Source organism: Chiloscyllium plagiosum, chromosome 6, assembly GCF_004010195.1.
Source record: "Chiloscyllium plagiosum isolate BGI_BamShark_2017 chromosome 6, ASM401019v2, whole genome shotgun sequence".
Lineage (NCBI taxonomy): Eukaryota > Metazoa > Chordata > Chondrichthyes > Orectolobiformes > Hemiscylliidae > Chiloscyllium > Chiloscyllium plagiosum.
This window is the reverse complement of record NC_057715.1, coordinates 92,432,638-92,457,273: the sequence shown is the minus strand read 5'-3', so window position 1 is coordinate 92,457,273 and position 24,636 is coordinate 92,432,638.

The following is a 24,636-nucleotide window of genomic DNA, read 5'->3' as shown; positions in this document are numbered from 1 at the left end:
TTCCATGAATTTAGAAATCTCAATTTTCCAATCATCTGGGAATTTCCCTGACTCCAGTGATTTTTGAAAGATCACAACCAATGCCTCCGCTATTTCTTCAGCCACCTCCCTAACAACTCTAAGATGTAGCCCAAAGGGGCGAGGAAATTTATTAATTTTTAGACCGTTTAGCTTTTCATGTAATTTCTCTTTTGTAATGGCTACTATGCTCAACTCTGCCCCCGATACTCCTTAATTGTTGGAATATTACTCATGTCTTCCACTGTGAAGACTGACACAAAGTACTTATTAAATTCTTCAGCTATCTCCTTATCTCCCATCACTGGCCTTCCTGCATCAACTTGGAGCAGCCCAATTTCTACTTCTGCTTCTGATTTGTTTCTTATGTATTGAAAGAAACTTTTACTATCATTTCTAATATAACTGGCTAGCTTACCTTCATATTTGATCCTCTCCTTCCTTGTTTCTCTCTTTATTATCCTCTGTTTCTTTTTGTAGTCTTCCCAATCTTCTGATTGCCCAGTGCTCTTGACCACTTTATAGGCTCTCGCTTTTTCTATGAAACATTTCCTGACTTCCTTTGTCAGCCATGGCTGTTTAACGCCTCCCCGGATAATCTTTCTTTTCTTTGGGATGAACCTCTGTACTGTGTCCTCAATTACACCCATTGTTGCTCTACTGTCTTCCCCACTAGGCTCTGCTTCCAGTTGATTTTCGTCAGTACCTTTCTCATGCCCCTGTAATTACCTTCATTTAACCATTCCATCCAATTTTGCCTTCTCTCTTTCAAACTGCAGATTGAACTCTACCATATTATGATCACTGCCTCCTAAGTGTTCCCTACTTCTACCTCTTTCCTCCTGTTCTACTGTTGTGTCACTGAGCTTGTGAACTGATTAATTGGTTATGGTGCTATCATATCTTTTGGTCAGGAGCAATCCTTAATACATTAATTATTTAAGACAATCAGTTGAACTTATAACATGGCTCATTTATGTTTATTAGAGGAAACATAAATTCATACAATGATCATTCTTTGCAAACAAAAGCAATGTGTCCGAGCCTTTCACGTCATTTGGGGATTTTTGGAAGGGAGTTAATTTGGTATATCTGCAAGGTTATATTTCTTCACTACAGGAACACAGCCACAAATTCACCTGAAAAAGCTAAAAACATCCAACCTCTATTTGCCTTCAAAGAACCAGCAGAGAAGCCTAACAAGTCTACCCTCTTTTCAACCTCCACCTTAAAGATTGATTAGACAAGTGGCTTGAGCCATGTTATTTTGTTAGTAATCTAAATGCATGTTACATCTTTGTACATCATCTTTTCTTGCATATATATTTGTCGACATGCTTGGGGGAGGTTGTGGGTTGGGCATGTGTTGCATTTACATTTCAAGAGTATAAAAACAGTAGGAATATATTTAAGAGGGAAATCAGGAGGGAAAAAAGGGGACATGAGATAGCTTTCGTAAATAGGGTTAAGGAGAATCCAAAGGGATTCTACAAAAACATTAAGAACAAAAGGGTAACAAGGAAGAAAATAGGGCCCCTGAAAGATCAGTAAGGCTATCTATGTCTGGAACCACAGCTGTTGGGGGAGATACTAAACAAGTATTTTGCCACTATCTAAGAAGACTGGTAAGGAAAAGCCAGGGAACTATAGACCAGTGAGCTTGACATTGGTGGTGGGCAATTTGTTGGAGAGAATCTTGAGGGAAGAATTTACATGTATTTGGAAAGGCAAGGACTGATTAGGGACAGCCAACATGGCTTTGTGTGTGGGAATCTGTGTCTCATCAATTTGATTGAGTTTTTTGAAAAAGTAACAAATAAGATTAATGAGGGCAGAGCACTGGATGTGATCAATATGGACTTCAATAAGGCATTCGACAAGATTCCTCATGGCAGACTAGTTAGCCAAGTTAGATCACACAGAATAGTGGGAGAACTAGCTATCTGGATACAGAACTGGCTTGAAGGTAGAAGACAGAGGGTGATGGAAGGGTTGCTTTTCAAACTGGAGGCCTGTGACCAGTGCTATGCCACAAGGATTGGTGCCGGGTCCACTGTTTTTTGTCATTTGTATAAATATATAAATGTGAACAAATGAGGTATGGTTAGTAAGTTTTCAGATGACACCAGAATTGGAGGTATAGTGGACAATGAAGAAGATTACTTCAGAATACAATGGGATCTTGAACAGATGGGCCAATGGATTGAGCAATGGCAGATGGAGTTTAATTTAGCTAAAAGCAAGGTGCTGCATTTTGGAAAGGCAAATCAGGGCAGGACTTATACACTTAATGGTAAGGTTCTAGGGAGTGTTGCTGAACAAAGAGACCTTGGAGTGCAGGTTCATAGTTCGTTGAAAGTAGAATAACATGTAGATAAGCTAGTGAAGAAGGTGTTTGGTATGTTTTCCTGTATTGGTCAGTTTATTGAGTATAGGAATTGGGAGGTCATGTTGTGGCTGTACAGGACATTGGTTCGGCCATCTTTGGAATACTGCGTGCAGTTCTGCTCTCCCTCCTATAGGAATGATGTTGTGAAACTTGAAAGGGTTCAGAAAAGATTTACAAAGATGTTGCCAGGTTTGGAGGCTTTGAACTATAGGAAGAGGCTATTTTCCCTGGAGCATCAGAGTTTGGGGAGTGACCTTATAGAGGGGCATGGATTGGGTAAATAAAACTTGCAGAATTGCATTTTATTTTGCTCTAAAAGGCATGAATCCACATAAGATTCTGTAAATCTTTTTTTGAAGATTAGAATCAGTCTGACCATTGTGGCACAGACATGCTCATACAGGACAGCTGACACCTTAAATGCATTATCTGGGCCGATATGATACCAAAAGTTCACTTGAGAATGTAACTTTTAAAAAAGCTTTGCGATTTACATATGAAAGAACTGAAACCAACATGCTCATTCTAAAAGATGAGAGACTTAACTAACAATCCAGGTTTTTTTCAATATATAATTTCAGTTACATCACATTGTAAACTTTTGATATAAATTCTGTGTCTTACAATCTTATACTCCACAACCACCTGATGAAAGAGCAGCACTCCGAAAGCTAGTGCTTCCAAATAGACATGTTGGCTGTAACCTGGTGTTGTGTGATTTTTAACTTTGTACACCTCAATCCAACACTGGCATCTCCAAAACTGTAAAGCTCAATCCCTCCAACCCTGGCAACATTCTTGTAAGTCTGAATCCTTTCAAGTTTCACAACATGTTTCCTATAGCAAGCAGACCAGAATTGAACACAGTTTTCTAAAACTGGCCTAATTAATAACCGCAACATGTCGTCCCAACCCCTGTACTCACTGCACTGACTAATGAAGGTAAGCATGCCAAATGCTGTCTACCTGCGACTCCATTTTCAAAAAACCATGCACCTGCACCCTAGGCCCCTTTGTTTGGTAACACTGCCCAGGGCCCTACCATGAACTGTGTACGCCCTGCCCTGATTTGCCTTACCAAATTGCAATAAATCACAGTTATCAAAATTAAACTCCATCTGCCACTCCTCTTTCTTTTTCTTGACTAGAGCCTCAATTTCTCTAGTCATCCAGCATTCCCTGCATTTATCAGCCTTGCCCTTCACACTAACAGGAACATGCTATCTCTAAATTCTCATTATTTCATTTTTAAAAGCCTCCCACTTTCCACCTGTCCCTTTACTTGTGAATAGTCTCTCCCAATTAAGCTTTGAAAACTCTTGCCTGATACTGTAAAAATTGACCTGGCTCCAATTTAGAACTATAACTTTTAAATCAACTCTATTATTTCCCACGACAACTTTAAAACTAATAGAATTACGATCACTGGCCCAAAGCGCTCCCCCACTGACACCTCAGTCACTTGCCCTGCTTTATTTCCCAAGAGTCAAAAAGTGTGGCGCTGGAAAAACACATCAGGTCAGTTAGCATTCGAGGAGCAGAAGTGTCGATGAAGGGCTTATGCCTGAACTGTCGACTCTCTTGCTCCTTGGATGCTGCTGACCTGCTGTACTTTTCCAGTGCCACAATTATAGAGTCTGATTCTCCAGTATCTGCGGTCCTCACTTAATCCTTATTTCTCAAGAGGTCAGGTTTTGCTCCTTCTCTAGTAGGTACATCTGCATTCTTAATTTTCTTGTACACACTTAACAAATTCCTCACCATCCAAGCACTTAACACTATAAGCAATCCAAGTCTATGTTTGCAAAATTAAAAACCCCTATCATTAACAGTCCTATTATGCTAAAAATATGTACAAGTGAAATTTGGATGTGACAAATGCCTAATTTGGATAAACTGCATTCTGTAGGGGTTCTTTATCCTGTTCTTTGTGTTTCATTGTGTAATCTCGTGAATACATTTTTGTCTGTTTTAAAATCGAGCCCTGAAGAAGGGCTTATGCCCAAAACGTCGATTCTCCTGTTCCCTGGATGCTGCCTGACCTGCTGCGCTGTTCCAGCAACACATTTTCAGCAGTTAAAATCTAGTAGTTAACTTAGCTACGTCACTCCAGGTAATTTTCACTGTACACTTACCGAAACAAATTGCAAAGTTATAGTCTGGGCTGCCTGTTTAAGAATGTTTTGAATGGTCAGGCCATGTCCATAATAACTGAGAATGACCAATCAATGAAGCCAACAATATGAAAACAAGTAAGAGCTAAAATGAGATTTAGGTTGGACAAGATAATGTCTAAAATTTATTTTTCTCTGTCACACTTGCAATACAATTTTATATTCTGGTTGTCAAGAAATGAGAGATATCCCACGTTCTGGAGGTGGAGAATGGAATAGACTGAGTCCTAGTACCAGTGAGCCGCAGTAGCAATAAATCAAAGCTATATGTGAGTCATTACAACTAGGTTTATCTTTATCTTTCTATTTTGATAAATGTTGTTAAATATGGCCTTTTCAACTGCCAGAAGAATGCAACAAGTCTCACAGCATACAAAGGGTTTGAAATCTGACTTGAAAGGACTGATACTATCTTTCATATTGCTATATGACAGGGTTATAATTTGCTGCAGGAGTGGATCCAGCAGCATTTTCAATTTGTTAAGCTTGCTCTTGCATGGTCAGGTTTTTTACATCTTTGTTTGCATGACAAGTTGTTGGAAGTATGAACTGATCACTTCACAGTGAAATAAACCAGGAAGCCGAAACCTGAGTGAACAGAAGTCAGCAACAGAATGTCTCCTTATGCAGTCAAATTGTGAAAGCAGCAGCACAAGGGCTGATAAGGAAGTGTAAATTAGAATGGTTGAACTCAATGCCTAATCAAGTGGAATTGACGTTTCGGGCATTAACCCTTCCTCAGGAATTTCTGAATTTCTGACTCCTGAAGAAGGGCTTATGCCCGAAACGTTGATTCTCCTGCTCCTTGGATGCTGCCTGGCCTGCTGGGCTTTTCCAGCACCATACTTTTCAACTCTGGTCATCCAGCATCTGCAGTCCTCACTTTCTCCTAGCCTAATCAAGTGGAGCAAGAAAACTAAAGATAAATAAAATAGGTCTGAAAAAGAGACAGATTAGGAAAAGTCAAACAACCAAAAGTAAGAAATTATATTTTTAGACTTTTCAACAGTAATTAAAAGCTGAAGGAATCTGGCTTTACACATGAAATATTTTGTTCTCAGTGCCAGCAAGATTGACTGATGACAATTGACACATATTGCTCTCTTAAAAAGGTTTTTGACTTAAATGGAGAAACTTAACTACCTGTGGTGAATTTATTTCATACCTAACGCTCAAATGCAGCAATTTGCATGCTGCTCAATCCTTTTCACTCCTAAGGCAAGCAATGAAAAGCTGTTTTTGCAAAGCTAACAGTGGAGCGATGCATCTTGAGTAAGAGCTTTTGATTTAAACATTTAACCTTGCACCTGCCCTTCGTCTGAATTTGCTGCAGCATTTACTTATAAATAATGGTCAAGCACAGTCAACCTCAACATTTCTTTGACAACAAATTATTGGTCATCATCTCTCAGACACCATTCTATGCTGACAGTCTTAAGTTTCTTTAGTCCTTCCTCATGATTCAGACACTTGAGCCTTGTTACTATTCTCTGTACTGCCTCCAAATCCGAATATCTCCCTTATTTTATTAGCAACCAGAACTGGACATTTTACCCAATATTCAGCTCCTTTCAGGAAAGTTCAGTTCTCTTCTGAGAAAAGACCAGCCCTGGAAGACACACTGAAATAACAGAGGGCTGTACATTCTAATATAGCACTGTGTACAACACAATATTTTACAAATATGTAAATATAATTGTCACAGTGAAATATATCATCAGTCATATGATCAAACATCAGATAAAGGACAAACGTAATACAGGAGGCCTGAATATAAATAACAGCTTTCACAACTTAAGGATTCACAAATCGCTTTACAGTCAATGAACTATTTTTAACATCATAGTCTCAAATGTAGAAAGCATTCAAGAGTTAAGGACATGTTTGTAATTTTGTGTATTAAGAGATTTTAAAAGTGCAGTGGTATCCTTTGTGTTCATGATAATCCTTCAGGGGATAGAAGAAAGTAATCATCTAAATAGAATATATTTTGAGGATTTAGTAAAATGTCGTCTTTATTTGAACCCCTCAAGCTGTGTCAATGAATGGGCTGATTTGCCAGCTGCAGATCCCCAGGAAACCAGGACATAGACTCAGGATACAGATTTCCTAGCCACAGGAATGATGACCTATATTCCATACAATTTAGGAGTACTGTTCAACCCAAGGCATTAGACACACCCAAACAATGAAAAACATGCTCATTTGTTAATGGTCAGCAATCTAATTTTGGAAGGGTGGGCTTGTAGTACTGCTGAAGAGGTGAACAATGCTTTTTACCTCAGGCTCCATGCTTCCTAACGATTCATCTTTCCATTATACCTGAATTGAAACAGATAATTTATGCTCAGTGAATTGCAATCTCCATTGTAAGTTTAATTGCTAATTTATATCTCTTAATGGGAAAAAGATTTTGTCGCTCATTTGGATAGGTCAAGTGTCATATTCCAAGTTGTTTGATTTGTGTTGGTTCATCATCAGCTTTCAGTCATTCAATTTACTTCAGGAAAATAATTTGAAATACTGCCCCGGGATAGGTTAAGTAACCGAATAGAATTGCAGTCTTTTGCACAACTTCTTTTTCACCCAGAGACTTGCACGTGGGACTCATTATCACTAACACTGAGGTGCTGCAACTTCACTATGCCTATTAATTCTGCTCGCTGGTGCTGTCATGCTCAATACTTCCTTCAACATAATTTTTAATGAAGTCAGGACCATGCATCGTTTAAATAAAAATATTCAAAGAAATTAAAATCAGTATAATTCGTGGTCACTCTAAAGGGACACTGATGGTTGAATTGCTTTATAGAATTTGAATTTATTGTAATTATAATTAATTACTGTCCGATAACATCTGCTCTTGATAATTGTAAGTTATCAGAGTTAAAATGTGCACCAATGAATTGGGCAGTTGTAAGACCTGAAGGCTCTGCAGTCAAATGTCTTGTAAGCCAGTCATGAGGAGACTATCATGTGCTTTTTAAAGATCGGAAATGTAATAATTTATTTTTTATTACAGTCTGTCATCTTCCAGTCATCAACTTATTATCTCTATAGTGAGATGCAATGTCATTTATGGATAATATTAATAATAATTGCATTGTATATAACTTACTTCACAGGGTGGCATGGTGGCTCAGTGCTTAGCACTGCTGCCTTGCAGCACCAGGATCGCAGGTTCGATTCCAGCCTTGGGTGAATGTCTGTGTGGAGTTTGCACATTCTCCCAGTGTCTGCATGGGTTTCCTCCAGGTGCTCTGGTTTCTTCCCACGATCCAAAGATATGCAGGGCAGGTGAATTGGCCATGGTAAATTGCCCATAGTGTTAGGTGCATTAGTCAGAGGGGGAACGGGTCTGGGTGGGATGCTCTTTGGAGGGTCAGTGTGGACTGGTTGGGCCAAAAGGCCTGTTTCCACACTGTAGGGAATCTAATCTAATCATTATTTTAATTGAATATGCTGCCTGCATTTAAATTATAGAATTAATAGTGTTGTAATTCTTGATTTGTATTATTTGTGACTACTTTGTGAGCCATTTCGATCATAGGACAGACTCAAACGCAGTTCGAGGTAAGATTGTCACAGTATGGTCATGACACACATTCATGCCTGCATATTACTTTCAAGTGACACTCCTTGCTTTTAGACACATGGCCCTGAGTTCAAGCTACAAGACACACTGAAGAATGTAATCTAAGTGAACACTTCACTGCAGTTCTGAAAGAATGTTACCTTGTAAGCAATACTGTTAGTGGGGATAAGAGGTCCTTTTTTCAGCAAGAATGAAACAAATGCAGTATAGCCAAATTTGCAGACAACACAAAAATAGGTGGAAAGGCAAGTTGCAAAAGGCATACAAACAGTTTACAGAGATATATTGATAGGTTAAGTAAGTGGGAAAAAGGTTGACAATGGATAATAATGTGAAAATATGAGATTGTTCATTTAGGGAGGGAGAACAAAAGAACAGAGTATTAAATAAATAGAGAAAAACTGCACAAAGCTGCAACACAATGGGAGCTGAGGGCAATTTTGCTTGAAACACAGAAAGCTAGCAGGTGCAGCAAGTGAAAAGGAAAGCCAATGGAATATTCACCCTTTTTTAAGAGCATTAGAGTTCAAGTGTCATTGTAACCGTACAAAGTGCTGGTGGAATCACATCTCTGTGAGCAGTTTTGTTCCCCTTATTTAAAGAAAGATATTGTTTGTTTGGAGACAGTTCAGAGACGGTTCACTCGGATGATCCCCAATCTGGAGGGAATGCCTTACGACTGAAGACTAAACAGATTGGGACTCTACTTAACTGGGTTTAGCAGCATGAGAGGTGGTCTTATTGAAACATTTAGGATTCTCAAGTGACTTGATAGGTAAATGCTGAGAGGATGGCTCCCCTCATGGGAGAGTCGAGGACCAGAGGACATAGTCTCAGAAAAACAAAGGGTGCCCATTTAAGACTAAGATGAGGAGGAATTTTTTGTTGCAAGTCTTTGGAATTCTTTTCCAGAGAGAGCTATGGCGTCCTTGTGTATGTTTAAGGCTGAGATTGTTAGATTCTTGAATGGTCTATGAAGAAAACACAGAAAAGTGGCTATGAGGGTTATCCATGATCCTACTGAATAGCAGAGCCAGCTCGAGGGACTGAACATCATGGTCTGTTGTCCAGTTTATATGTTGAACAGAGACTTTATCCACCCATTCAGGTGGACATAAATCTTTTTTGAAATAGTTGTTTGAAGAACAGAAGTCAGTGCTCCACATGCTTTTATGGCCAAATTTCATTGTTTAATCAATCCCAGCAAAACAGGTAACTAATCATTTATCTCATTGCTGTTTGCGGTTCCTTACTGTATATAACTGGGCCACCATGCTTACTTGCACAGAACGTTATGGCTAAATTTTCCTAACCCATGAACAACCTGTGCAATGGGAGTCAGTTGGGAGAATACAGTGACATGGCAAAAATAACATTCTCAACATGGCGATAAAGAAACAAAATGCTGGAAAAACTCAGCAGGTCTGGCAGCATCTGTGGAGTTAATGTTTCAGGTTTAGAGTTCTGGAAGTTCGAAACTTCAGAGTTCTGAAGAAGGGTCCTTGTGGATTTCTCTCCACAGATGCTGCCAGACCTGAAGTGTATTTCCAGCAATTTCTGATTTCCAGCACCTGCAGTTCTTTTGATTTTCTGTGGAGAGAAAGAAGTCCAATTTTGCAAGAATAACCTTGTTTCGAATGGTGTGACAATCTCACTACTGTGTGGTGACAAGTCTATTTTTATGCATTTATATGCCATTAGTACCTAATCTTGCCTCATTTATATGCCGTTTCCTAATCTCCGAAGTGCTGGAGGGAAAGTAAACGGTGACAATTCCAACCTGAAAGTCTGAGCAGTTATCTGGTGTCTCCAGGTTGGTGCTTGGTCCTCAGGGTGGGCTCCATCGCAATGAGCACCCCCATCTACAGAGAGTAGCATCAGACACACGGCTGCTTCATCACATCCTCATGGCACATCTCTGACTTGATTAAAATAGAGTTTTAAACTTCAATACTACACTTGGGATTATAATGCATCTGCTAGGCCACTTTGTTAGCAGGGATTACTACCTATCTCATGCATTGTATAAGGCTGCATCTCAGAATTCCTGGCTTGCTTAATAAACTCTCACTTACTTTGTATCTATCTGGATGTTCACATCTCTGTTATGCCTTGTCTTGGTTTTTTATACTTTGTCAGCTCATTCAGAACTTAAAGACTCACCATATTTCCCTGTTAGTGCAGACATAACACCAGGCAGCTTGTCATATTTGTCAGCACTGATCAGTCAAGTGGGTAAACATTTTTCTGTGCTGTACTATTCTACATCAACATCTTACTGACACCATGTGCCAGCAGCGTCCATGGCAACTACACTAAATGTGATTCAACTAAATGGCATGTCTCAACGTTTCGGGGGAGTAATCCTCAGTTAAGTCAAGGAGAACTGTTGTCCATTAGGGGGACCCATTGTAGTCAATGAGGGGCAAACTCTGATCTTAGTTCTGGGGCTTGGACACTGTCAGTTGGCCATTTGGAAATCCACAAAGGTCAGGAATTCCACAATGTGACAGCTCGGGGAATGGGCCTTGGTCAAGACTGCAGTCTCAGTTCAACCATTGCTGGGATTCACAGTAAGTGAGTCAGGGAACTGCATAGTGATCAGTCAGAGGCCCAGTTACTTATGAGCCATGGCTGTCATTCCAAGTCAGTCAGGGAATGGGCCACAGTGAGTTTGTTCATTGAAAGCCAAGTGGGATCATCAGGGACCACTGCATGATAGAGAAACTGAGCAAGTCAATAGTGGGAATTCGATGCAGCATACTGGGATGCAAATGGGACAATAACTGTGAAAGCATGCAACTCTCCATGTAAGGGTGGGAGACAATAGTATATTGGAGGACATGGGCCACTGGGGGTTCAGAGGTCATTGACTGTCACAACCATTCTGGATTCAACAGGGGGGACAATGCAGCACTATTGTTGGCCTGGTTAAGCTTTAGGGCTGGGGCTGAAGGGCTAATATTGAAATGAAGATGCAAATGAAAGAGTAGAGTGGAAATGTCTGAGAGCTCCGTGCTGATGGGGTCAACAGTGAGTACAAAGAAGAAAGGAACTTGGAGGTTCGTGGATGGCCCTTGATTAGCAGGATGAACCTGCACCTCCCCCTGCCAAGAGTTCTACTTGTGAGTGACGTGAGGTCTTTCATGGGGTAATTACATTAAAAGGCAATCTCACAGTAATCATCTGGGTCATGGGTCATTGTAGATTGATCATAGTCATCACCGTGAAGCAAAACTAATCACAGGAGACATTTAAAGTCTCACCTGTAGGCCACTACTCACAAAGACAATCCTAGATCTCAATGGCATCACAAGGGCACAAAGCTGATATTCTCTCACCTTGAACTGTCAGTATCCATCAACATGATTTTACCTGAAATGCTGCCTTTCTGAGTTAATGTAGGAGCAGGGTGGACAAGGTGGATAAGAGGGTTTCCGTTATATTACTGCACTTACAATCTCCTCCTGTATTTGTTCAGCATGGCTCGTACTACATGCATCAGAAAAAGGTCAAGTATGTTAAAGCTCCATGCGGAGACATTCCATGGCCCTCCTTATCAGAGTCCTACACACTCACTGTATGGAGGACTATGCTAAACCATGTTTGGGATGTGAATATTGACTGAGCACATTACTAAGGACCTGTTCTGTTTCGGATTTTCTGTATTCAAATTAATTGGAAACATGACCAATGGATCTAGCCACACATCGTGTATCATCATCACTATAGCCATGATGCAATGAAGGCAGAGGGATTGTGGAGGAGGAACAGATGTGCTGGCCCAGGACCAGCAGTAACCTCCAACAGCTGCCGAACAGCTTCCACATGGACTAGTTGCAACTGAAGGTCCCCTCAGGATGTGTACAGGAGACCTATCATCCTCAATGCCATTTTCTCCATATAATCAAGGTGCATTGTCACTGCAGATTGAAAATGTCCCAGAGCATTGATGAGCTTTTCCAGTATGTGGTGCTCCCACATTGAACATTGAGAAGATGTTATGAATCACTGGATGTTAGTGAAAGGATAACTTTCCCTTATACAGTGTTCTGACATGGTATTATGCTAAGGACAGGGTAGCCTGTGTCGCTTAGTTCATAAGAGAGGTGATGATGTACGATAGCAATACAATACATTTACAAATATGATCTTGTATTTGCTATAAAGTGTCAGCGGTGCTGCTTGTGCTCCCTCAGAAACCTGTCTTTATTGTTCCCTCCGATAATGTGCACTGTGAAAGGCAGCTTTCATCTGACAGTGCCTGACCTGGCATACGGCTGAGACATAAATACGGTCACAGGACCTGGAATCCTGGGAGGATCTGGAGGAGGAAGAGATTGCCTGGCACTATAGAGGGCACAATAGCATGAGGATGGCATGGGACACATATATAATGAGGCGAGCTGCAGAAAATTATGTGAGATAACTCACCAGAGCTCTTGGATTTAAATGCTTCATGAACCTCCCTGAAATTGATTTTTAGTAATTCAGCCCATAGGATCTTGACTAGGCCATTCAGCCCCTAGTCTGTCCTGCCATTCAATGTGATCTATGACCTAGCAACAACAATTGCAGTTCAAAAGTACTTCAATTAGATTAAGAAGTGATTTGGAATATCATGAGATTTTGATAAATGCTGACTAAAAGCCAGTTTTTCTTTCAGATGAAATGTTCAAAACCAACACTTTGCCACCTTGCATGTCATTGTGTGAGTTGCTTATGCTTCGTTATGTCTCTTGTGAATCCAGTTTAGCAGTCATTTGGTGGATGAAATCTTTTTAAGTCAACATATTATTTGTGGGAGAACTGGTGGCACACTGTTAATGTCACTGGACTAGTAATCCTGAATTCCCAGGCTAATACCCTGTGAATATGGGTTCAATTACCAGCAAGGCAACTGGTGGTATTTAAATTCAATCTGAAATTGAAAGCGCTTCTCAGAAATTGGAGAAGCAGGCCATTTATCCCATCAAGTCCACGCTGACGATCCAACAGCGACCCATGTCCCTACCCTATCCCTGTAACCCTTCAACTCCCATTGTTAATCCACCTAACTTACACATCCCTGGATACTATGGACAATTTAGCAAGGCCAGTCCATCTACAAGCACATCTTTGGACAGTGGGAGGAAACTGGGGCACCTGGAGGAAACCCACACAGACACAGAGAGAATGTGCAAACTCCACACAGAGAGTTGCCCATGGGTAGAATCAAACCTGGGTCTCTAGTACTGTGAGGCTGTAATGCTAAGCACTGAGCCACCATGCCGCTATAACTACAACTCCCATTAATTGTTGCAAAACCCTGTGCTGGCCTGGCCAATATGTGACTCCAGACCTGCAGCAATGTAGTTTCCTATTAGCTGCCCTCTGAAAGGGCCTAGCAAGCCACTCAGTTCAAGAAAATTGAAGATGGGAAGCAAATGTTATTCTAGCCAGTGGTCCCCACATCCCTGGAAATAATAAAGAAATTGGAAAGACTGAAGTTACTGTCGGGAAATTCAACATGGCTTGAATGGTATCATTAAGCAGTTGTGGCAAATTTTCAGATTGAAAATTTGGCATCCGCTCATCACAATAACCTTCCAGTAACAATATTGGTTTGTTATGGTCAAATTAAATGTAAAGACTATTTATTTCTCATGTTGTAGTTCCCAAGCAATTACAGATTCACAAATATATGAATGATGACAGATTGGAGTGTGGTCAGAATCTATGGAATATTTGATGGCTGTGTTAGTAATCCTCACAGACTCTCTCTGCAGGTTCTGCACAAAACAAATGTTGTGCAATAAAAGAACCTGCTGATTTGTTGCATATTCTGTCAACATTAATCCTCCTTCACATTATTCACCAGCACTAAGCCTCTCCAATTCCACTGCTGACAAGGAAGTGCTGTTATAATTCAACCACTAACTCAAAAATCAACATTTATCATGTGAGTTCATAGCAAAGATGGCTCAATTATTAAGCTACATTGATTTAGTATAATTGAAGGATTGTGTGTTAGTTTGTGTTCCCTATGACAGCCTGGGCAAAAGGACAAAACTATAGGTTTGAGGTGGATTTTGTGAGACCAAATACAACCATAAGGCGGAGGAACAACAGGAGGCCATTCAGCCTATTGAATCTGCTCTGCCATTCAATGAGATCACGGCTAGGAATGGAGGGTTTGAAATATAAAAACAGATTGGAAAGACTGGGAGTTTTTTCGCTGGAGCATAGGAGGTTGAGGGGTGAGCTTATTGAGGTTTATAAAATGATGAGAAGCATAAATAAGGTGAAAGACAAGGGGAGTTCAAAACTAGGGTGGGGCATAAACTTTTAAGATGAGAGAAAAAAGATTTAAAAAGGACATGAGGGATTACCTTTTTGTGTGGAGAGTGATTTGTGTGTGGAATGAACTGCCAGAGCAAGCGGAGGATGCATAATAGTTACAATGTTTAAAAGACATTTAGATAGGTTCATGAATCAGAATGGTTTGGAGTGATATGGGGCAGGCGTAGGCAAATGGTTCTGGTTTAATTCGGGAACATGGCTGGTGTGGACTGGTTGGCCCTTAGGGTCTGTTTCCATGCCGTATCACTGTATGACTCTATGGCCGATCAGATAATCCTCAATTCCATGTTCCTACCCTTTCCCCATAAAATTTGCTTCCCTTAGTGATCAAACATCTGAGTATCTCAGCTTTGAAGATGAATGGGAACATGCAGGGTGACTCAGTTAGACAGGATGCAAAATTCCAAATTGCCCATTGTGGGTTAGGATGCAGAAACTGTGTCTTCACAGTGTGTAATAAGGGTGTATAATATATTATGATTTGAGAATGTAGGTTTTTAAAATAGAGGGTGATGGATTTTATTTTCAGTTCTGTGAAGGTAACATTTCTTTCAGAGGTCAGAACAGTGATGTAAATGCATCACAGATTTGGTACCAGGATGGTGTTTTGCCTTCCTACTATTAGGATGAAGGATGTCATACCCGTTACCTGGTAAGTCCAGCTCACGGCATACTCCTGCAGATTTCTGTCTTGGAAAGCGGTTCCCAACATTTCAACACACACTTCATGGGCAGCCTTTCCGTAGGCACATCCCAGCCTCATGACACATCTACCAACCATTTATAATACAGTTCAGAACCTCAATACTGCATTTTGGAGTGCACCATTCATTGCAATGTTGATGCTGGGACACTTTGTGCACAGGGACAGGCACCTGACTTATGGATTTGACCAGTGAGCATTTCAGAGTTTCTCAATTGTTCTCTAGTTGCTCACTCTATTTGCACCTATTTGGGAGTGCATGACGTTTCTGCTTTGCCTTGCCATTTCTGCGCTTTGTCCCCTCATCCAGACCTTAAAACCTCTCAGTCAGGCAGATTATCATAGTTGTCAGCCGTTCAGTCAAGAGAATGCCATGTTTCTCTACGGTACCTTATTACATCTATTTTACATTTTCACCATCTGCTAGCAGTACACATGGCAAACACACTGCATGTGCATCAACTAAATGATTGTATCTTAAAGCCTAAGGGGAAGTTGTCCACAGTCATGCCAAGGAAGGCAGCTTTCAGTCAGATTATCTCAGCACAGCAAGTCCAGGGCCGTGTCCAATGTTAGTCCAGGGGTTTGGAGAGGGTCAGTTGGATGCTTTGGGCTCCAGAGTCAGGGAGTCCCTATAATTACAATCCTGGAGTAGACCACGGTCAGTCCTGCAGGTCTAGTGCAAACAATCCAAGAAGTCATTCAGGGAACTGTACAGGATTTGGTGACTCATCAATCAGGGCTCTCCATCCAAGTTAGTCGTGAGGATAAGCAATGATTAGTCCTGGTGGACTGCTTAATGAAAGTCAAGGGGAGTTATGAGGGTCATTATTGTAGCAAGGAAGCTGGAGAACTCAATTGTGGAGGTTGGAAGCAGCATGCAGGGACTCAAGGGAATAATAATTGTGAAGGGGAGTAACTCAACATATAACAAGGTAATGATATGGATTACTGCAGGAGGAGGGGGCCATTGTTGACCCCAACCATCCTGGCTTTAATGTGCAGGACAATGCAGCAGATGATGGTTCGCATGAACAAACTACAGGGCAGGCACTCAGGGTATTGTTGGGGATGAAGTTACCATTCAAGGAGTTATATGAGAATGTGTGGAAGTTCAGCATTGATGGGGTCATCTGTGAGTAGCAGGAAGAAAGGAAAATGGTGTTGTCAGGGGGACTTAATTTACTGGGCTGAACCTGTGACTCACTTTGTCAAGTATGAACTGGTCTGCCTTCTGTACTCATGCAAACCATAAGCGTGCAGTAACAATGGAAAATCGTTGCAACCACAAATGGAGAAAGTAATGGTTTTCTTTCTCAACATATGGACTCTACTTGTGAGCAAACTGGCATTTTCACAGTCTAGGTTGAAGTCATCTATAATCATATTACATGTGAAATATATGGAATGTGGGATTCAAATCCTGATCAGAAGTAATCTTGACCATGTCATTGACTATTGCAGATTGACGAACATCATCTCTAAAGCGGAACTACTCACAGGAGACCTTAAAGATCTCACCTGTGAGCCATTATTCACAAAGACAATCTGAGATCTGATAGGCTGCACAAGGGCACAGAGATAATTTCCTCCCATTGTGAACTGTAACTATTAGTCAACATGCTCTTATAAACAATTTGCTTTTCAGGGTGATTTCGGAACTTGGGTTAAGACAAGTAATACACCATAGCAGTGTGGTGTATAGGTAATGAGAGAAGATTCAGAAAATAACATGAAAATCTCACTCAGGCACATGGAGAGGCACCCTTCATGAATCTTGACAAAATTGGCACTTAGCTGATTATGGTTTATTTAAACCATGTTCTCCCAATAGTCTTAGTACCAATGTCAAACTAGCTGATGTAATATAGGTGCAATAACTTAGATTATCTATCTGGAGCAAATCTCCTGTGGACCAGATCTGTTTGCATTTTATTAGTCAAACATTTATCCACTTCTTCAAAAGTTATTATGGACTCCTGACCTCTTGTTATTTCTGATAAATGCACTGCCTGCAAAATATTTCTGCGTGCTATCTTTTTAGAAAGGTTAGACCAATTTTCTGAGCTAAGTCAACATTCTTCAAGAAAATGTCTTCTCTCAAAATTTTGTGCGATAACTTTTGTGTCAACTTCATTGAAAAGATATGTGTAATCATGCTCTGGACACCCTCACCATCGGTACCACTCAGCAGTGCAGGAAGAAGACTAATGATCTTCTACGCTTTGCAAGGTCAAGTACCACCACCTTGTTTCTTGTACCTCACACTCACAATGCCAACACACATTCTAACACTGTCTCTGTCACACCTCACCAACACATATGGACTACCACTCTCCATATTATATGTATTATGTCCATAATGTACTCTACCATCTAGAAGGACATGGGCAGTAGATACATGGTAACACCACAATGTGCATTTACCCCTCGAGGCCAAACACCATTCTGAACCAGGAACTTTATAATTGTTTCTTCAGTGTTATCTGGAACTCATTCTCTAACAGCACACTGTGAGTTCATCTAGACCACATGAATTGCAGTTCAAGGTACCAATACACTACCATCTCAAGGAAAATTAAGGATGGGGAAGAAATGCTGGCCAAGGCTGTGACCTCCACTTCCTAGGAAAATGAGATATAATTGTAGTTTGAGATATATTGGCCCAGACCAGCATTAATTTTGAGTGCCTTGATGATCACTGCAGTTTTCTGTAACTTGACCCTTTGATGATGTTGTTGCTGCATCCTGCAATTTCAGCTGAATCATTGAAAGATTGATACAGACATACCTGGGGAAGACTGTCAGGCACAAGAGGAGATGGAAGAGAGAAAGACATGCCCACTTTCCACAATAGAGTTTAAATGCTGATCACTTCATCAACACTCTAATCCATAGTATCTGTCCAATCCACAACAACACAATTTTAAAATTTTCATCATGTTCAAATCCATCCATGGTCTTGCCTCTCCTTATGTCTGTAACCACCTGTAGCTCCTCCTATAGCCTCCATGAAACTGTGCGATCCTCTTATTATGTCTTCTGTATGGCCCTACTTTTGGCTCTGTGCTTTTGTCCATTTAATCAGCTCTGGAATTCTTCCTTTGAATCCCTCTATTTTCCAAGTCTCATCACATATCCTTCTTAAAATCTACTTCTTTAACTAAGCTTTAAGTCACTTGTCCTAATGTCTCTTCTGGAGTATTGTGTGCAATTCTGGTCTCCCCGTTATAGGAGGGATATTATTAAACTGGAGGGGATTCAAAAAAGATTTATCAGCATGTAGCTGAGAATGGAGGATTTGAGATATAAAAATAGATTGGAAAAACTGGGACTTTTTTCACTGGAGAATGGGAGGTTGAGAGGTGACCTTGTTGAGGTTTAATAAACCATGAGGGTCATAGATAAGGCGAATGACAAGGATCTTTTCCCTCGGGTGGGGGAGTTCAAAACCTTCATTTTGTAAGGTGAGAGGAGAAAGATTTAAAATAGCAACTTTGTTACAGAGAGAGTGGTTTGTGTGTGGAATGAACTACCAGAGAAAGTGGTTGGATGCAGATACAGTTACAACAATTAGATTAGATTAGATTACTTACAGTGTGGAAACAGGCCCTTCGGCCCAACAAGTCCACACCGACCCGCCGAAGAGCAACCCACCCAGACCCATTCCCCTATATTTACCCCTTCACCTAACACTACGGCCAATTCACTTAACCTGCACATTTTTGGACTGTGGGAGGAAACTGGAGCACCCGGAGGAAACCCATGCAGACACGGGGAGAAATTAAAAGACGTTTGCATACGTTCATGAATAGGAAAGATTTGGAGGGATATTGGCCAAGTGCAGGCAGGTGGGACTAGTTTGGGTGGACTAGTTGTACTGAAGGGTCTATGCTGTATAACTCTGTGACTCCAATAACTGACATATTTAAGTATGTTTTTAATGGTCCACTTTTTTGCAGTAAATGGATGAGTTACTGAATGGGTAAGTGAGGAAATGAATGAATGAGTGAGGCTGGTAGGTGAAGTATGTAGGTGGTAATCAGTGAGGAGGGTAAGTGGGTGTGGTGGATAGCTGTATGTGGGCAATTGAATCATTGGGTGGTCAGGAGGAGTGAACTTAGGTGAGCAATAGTCAGTTGGTTGGGGGTAGTCAGGTTAGTTGAGGGAGGGACAAAGTCATTGGTCAGTGCAATAGTCAGGAGGTTATTAGTTGGAGTGGGGTTTCTAAATAGATGGTTAGGAGGATTGTCGTGTGGTCAGGGTATTGGATCAGTGGTTGGAAGGGTTCGCAGTTCAACTCGTGTTATGGGGTATTGTTTGTGGTGCTAATTGTTGAGTTAAATTGACACCAGCTCTCTCTCTTCACCCATCCACCCCCACAATGCACCCTACCCCTCCAAATCTCCCTCTCCCTCTTCACCTCATCCCCCTCCGCATCCCTTCCCATACCCCCACCCAACTCCCCAGAACACGCCCCTCCCAAATTTCTGCACCCAGGCTGAACTGGAGCAGTTCATCAACTTTGTCCACAACTTCCACCCCACCCTCAAATTCACCTGGTCCATCTTGGACATCTCCCTGCCCTTTCTTGACCTCGCCATTTCCATCTCCGGTGACAGTTTCCAGACAGAAGTTTACTATAAACCCACAGACTCTCATAACCACCTGGACTACACTTCCTGCCACCTACTTTGCTCCATCCCATTCTCCCAAATCCTCCGCCTCCTGCTTGGATGAGGAGACGTTCCATTCCCAAGCATCCCAGATGTCCACCTATTTTGAACAATGTGCTGTTCCCCCTCTGTCATCCAGACAGCCCTTGACCGCACTTCCTTCATTCCCTGTTCCACTGCTTTTAATCCCCCAACTAAATGCAACAAGGACAGGGTCCCTCTTGTCCTAATCTACCACTCCACCAGTCTTCACATCCAATGTATCATCCTTAAACACTTCCGCCAACTCCAATTAGACCCCACCACCAAGAACATCTTCCCCTCCCTACCCCTCTCTCCCTTCTGCAAGGACCGTTCACTTCACCAATCCTTGGTTCACACCACTCTCCCCACTAACCCCACCGAACCCCCAAGTACCTTCCCCTGCAACTGTAAAAGATACAAAACCTGCTGGCACACCACCCCCTTCACCTCTATCCACGGCTCCAAACAGTCCTTCCAGGTGAGACCGAGGTTAACCGTAAACTCAGGGCATGTTTTGCCGAGCATCTCAGCCAGGCCAACCTGATCTCCCAGTTACTGTCCATTTTAATTCCCCTTCCCACTCCTGTTCCAATGTGACCAGCCTTGGCCTCCTCCATTGCTACAGCGAATCAGACAGCAAATTGGAGGAACAACATTGCAGCTTCCTCTTGGACAGCCTACAGCCTGGAGGACTCAACATTGAGTTCTCCAATTTCAAATAACCTTCCTTCTCATCTCCCGACTCTCTTCCCAGCCCCTCCCCCTCCCTTCCATTCCTCTGAACAATTTTCCTTCCAGCCATCAATTGGATTCATTCTTCCCATCGACCAACCAGATCGTACCCTCTACCTGTGTTCACCTATCCCTACCTCAACACAAGCTCCCCCTTCCCCAACCATGCCATTCCCACCCCCTTTATCTGCAACCCCTTTATTCCACCCACCCTCAGTCCTGAAGAAGGGTTCCACCTGAAATGTTGACTTCTCCACCTCCTGATGCTGCCTGGCTTGCTGTGTTCTTCCAGCCTTCTGCTTGTCTACTTTGGATTCCAGTTTTTTTTGTCTCTGAACAAAAGATTTGTCCCAGTGTCAAATGGTCTCAGATTTCAGGTGTTAGCAAGCAAGAGAGCCTTGCATATCTGGCCTAAGTCTCCAGCCTGAGCTCAAGAGAGTCTTACACAGTGACATTCAATTGATTAAAGGTTGACATTTCCTGAACAATTACAGCACACATCTGTTCATTAGGAATTCCAGCAGGTCCTGACACAAATCCCCCAACTTACGTCCCATCTGAGACAATTTGCAGCTCAGAAGGTTTGCATCATTGCTTAAAGACAAACAGGGGCACAAACATTAGGTGGTAGAGTTAAATAAATTTTAAATAATATGTAAGTAACATTTCAGATTATTCTTCCATATGACAATGACAGATAGACAGTGGAATGAGTTAGGTATGAACATAATTGATCACTGCACTGCATGTTAAAAGCATACATAAAAATATTTTACCAATTACTCTAATATTTACTTCAGCTGGGTTTGATCCAAACATTTCTTATCAAGCATATCAGATCAAAAACAATAACCCGACTACTTTTTCAAGCTTAATGAATTCAGAAGTAAGTGTTGAAGGTCACTGAAGAATGGATGTTTTTAAACTTGCGTGTAAATTTGCTTTCCTGTAGACAATTATTGATATTAAAAATCATAATCATGATGGATTGCTATTCATTACTGTTCAGATCAGTACATTTACTGATGGCTCTTCTAACTCGATATTTATATATCGTTGTGTAAATATGAGTTTTTTTTGTTTCTCCATGTTTTAGTAACACCGATATTACTTTATGTCTAATATGGGTTATTGATTTGATACAAGAAGTGAACTCGGGCCTTCCATATAATGAAACTAAAAGGAATTATTTATTGTCTAAGGAATTAAGATTTTTGCCTTGTGTGCATGTACTAGGACAATAGGTGTTGAAGATGATTGACTCATATTTTTAAACAAGTAAAATGCAACCATTCAAATAATCATCACTGCATTGCTTGAGTAAATCTCAATTTAAAAAAATGGGTGGATACTTTGTGCAAAGTAAATGTCACGTTTGACACAATTGATTTTAATTTCTCTCCCTTGCACTATTGCTCTAATCCATCATTATAGGCTTCGGCCTTGAATTTTGTGCCTTTCTGCCAAATCCTATCATTGACTTTATCCTCCTGTGGTCCTCCTTTGCTTTGCCATTTGAGGAGTTTTGGAATATGGCTGTTTGCTTTGCCCAAAGAAAACAAGGGAGTAAACTTCAAATATAATTCATTGGCAGTAAGATTTTTGGCTGGCACGGAGAACAAATACAAACCTTCCTTCCTCTTGTGTCAGCTTTGCATCATGTGCACATATGCTACCTACCAGCGGTTTGAGGAAGTACAATTTTCTGGGAACGTAAGATCCACTCCCTACCCAAACTCATATTTTGATGTCTTTTAGTCTGTTGAACATTTTCTAATTTCAAATTTGCATATGTTAATCTAAGGCAGTAGGTTCTGGGTTCATGTCCCTAAACTTGCAAGAAGATCAGACCCAGACAATTTTGAAAAAGAGACAATTGATGCAGTGGCAATGGGCAATATATTAAGTAACAAAAATTATACTTAACAAAGGAAGGCACTCATTCATTGGATATGGGCATTGCTGGCTAGGCCAGTATTAATCACCCAGGGGCCAGTTAGGAGTCATAGAGTCATAGAGACGTGCAGCACGGAAAAAGACCCTTCAGTCCAAAGTGTCCATGCCAACCAGGTTTCCTAACCTAATCTAGTCCCATTTGCAATCACTTGGCCCATATCCCTCTAAATCTTTCCTGTTCATTTACCCTTCCAAACGCCTTTTAAATCTTGTAATTCAGATGTTATAATGGTACAAAAATTGAGAAACTCTAAGAAAAAACAGAAAGAAAACTTGTAGAAATTGAGCACCTCCACTGCCTCAGGCTGTGAAAGACAAAAGGATGACTTGAAAAAATCATGTTGCAGTAGTAAGAGATATTATTCTAAAAGTGGTGTTAAAGGGGAGTTCCAATGAAAGACCATACACCTGAGACATAAACATTTTTCCCTATCCATAAATGCTGCCAGACCAGTTGTATATAGGAAACAGTTAGAGTAGAGAAAGAGGACCTTTCATTTGTCCCATTTCTAATGCACTTGATTCCAACATAAAAATTGGTTATGGAGGTCCTGCGTACCTTGCCTTTATAAATATGCCTCTTTAACTTATTTACATCTAACTATTAACAACTAAAAGGCCGCTTGCAACCACATTACTGTGGGCCTGGAGTCACATGTAGGCCAGATCAGGAAAGGATGGCCGATATCTTTCCTCAAAGGACCAACTGATTTTTTTAGAACAATAACTATGGGATGGAATTGAGTGAGCTTTTTCATTTGAGAATCCTCCCCCCCCCCCTCCCCCATCTTATTGCATTTCAATTCCACAATCTGCCACAATGGGATTCGAATACATATCCTCAGACTTCAGGGTTATTAGTTTAGTCACATTAACACTACTCCATGTGAATCCTATTTCTAGCCGAGTTCTGATGGCTCCTGCCGAGTGGCCACAGATGACTTGTGACTTCTGTTGTTCTTTTATCTTTGTTTGGTTTCCCCACATCTGCACAAAAATATCTCCTATCCTTATACTTTTTGATCCTTTGCGTGTTCTGATATTGCCTTTGTGCTTCTATCTTGCCACTTCATTCGTCAACTGTCACATACAACTGTCACAGATTGTGTAGTCACAATCTAAACAGCAAAACAGCTCATGGTTAACTTTTTTTTATATGTAACTATTTGATGGACTTTATAATCCTATCCTCATTTATTTATAACTTTAGAGTCCATTGTTTTGTATATTTTAAATTGGATCACAACTGATCACAACTATTAATGTGATTTGAACAGCTGACCAGGTTTCTCTTCCTGTGTTAATGCTACCAATAGTTAGATGCAAATTTAATTCAAGTAAAATCATAGCTCCGCCTTCAACACTGCAATCCCAACCAAACTAATCTCCAAACTCCAGGATTTAGGTCTCTGCTCTGCCCTCTGCAACTGGATCCTTGACTTCCTGACCCACAGACCACTGTCAGTGAATATAGGCAACAGCACCTTCTCCACGACAATCATTAAGACTAGATGTGTGCCCATCCCCTACTGTACTCCCTGTACATTCATGACTGTGTTCCCAAATTGCTCCTGAACTCCATCTACATGTTTGCTGACAACACCACCATTGTAGGCTGGATATCAAGTGAGATGACGAGACAGAATACCAAAATGAGATACAGCGCTTGGTGACGCGGTGTAAAGATAACAATCTCTCCTTTAATGTCAACAACTAAAGAGCTGATCATCAATTTCAGGAAGCAAAGAGGAAGGCATGGCCCCATCTACATCAATTGAGCTGAGGTGGAGATGAAAATTTTGTTGTTGGAAAAGCGCAGCAGGTCAGGCAGCATCCAAGGAGCAGGAGAATCAACGTTTCGGACATGAGCCCTTCTTCAGGAATGAGGAAAGTGTGTCCAGCAGGCTAAGATAAAAGGTAGGGAGGAGAGACTTGGGGGAGGGGTGTTAGAAATACGATAGGTGGAAGGAGGTCAAGGTGAGGGTGATAGGCCGGAGTGGGGGTGGGGGCGGAGAGGTCAGGAAGAA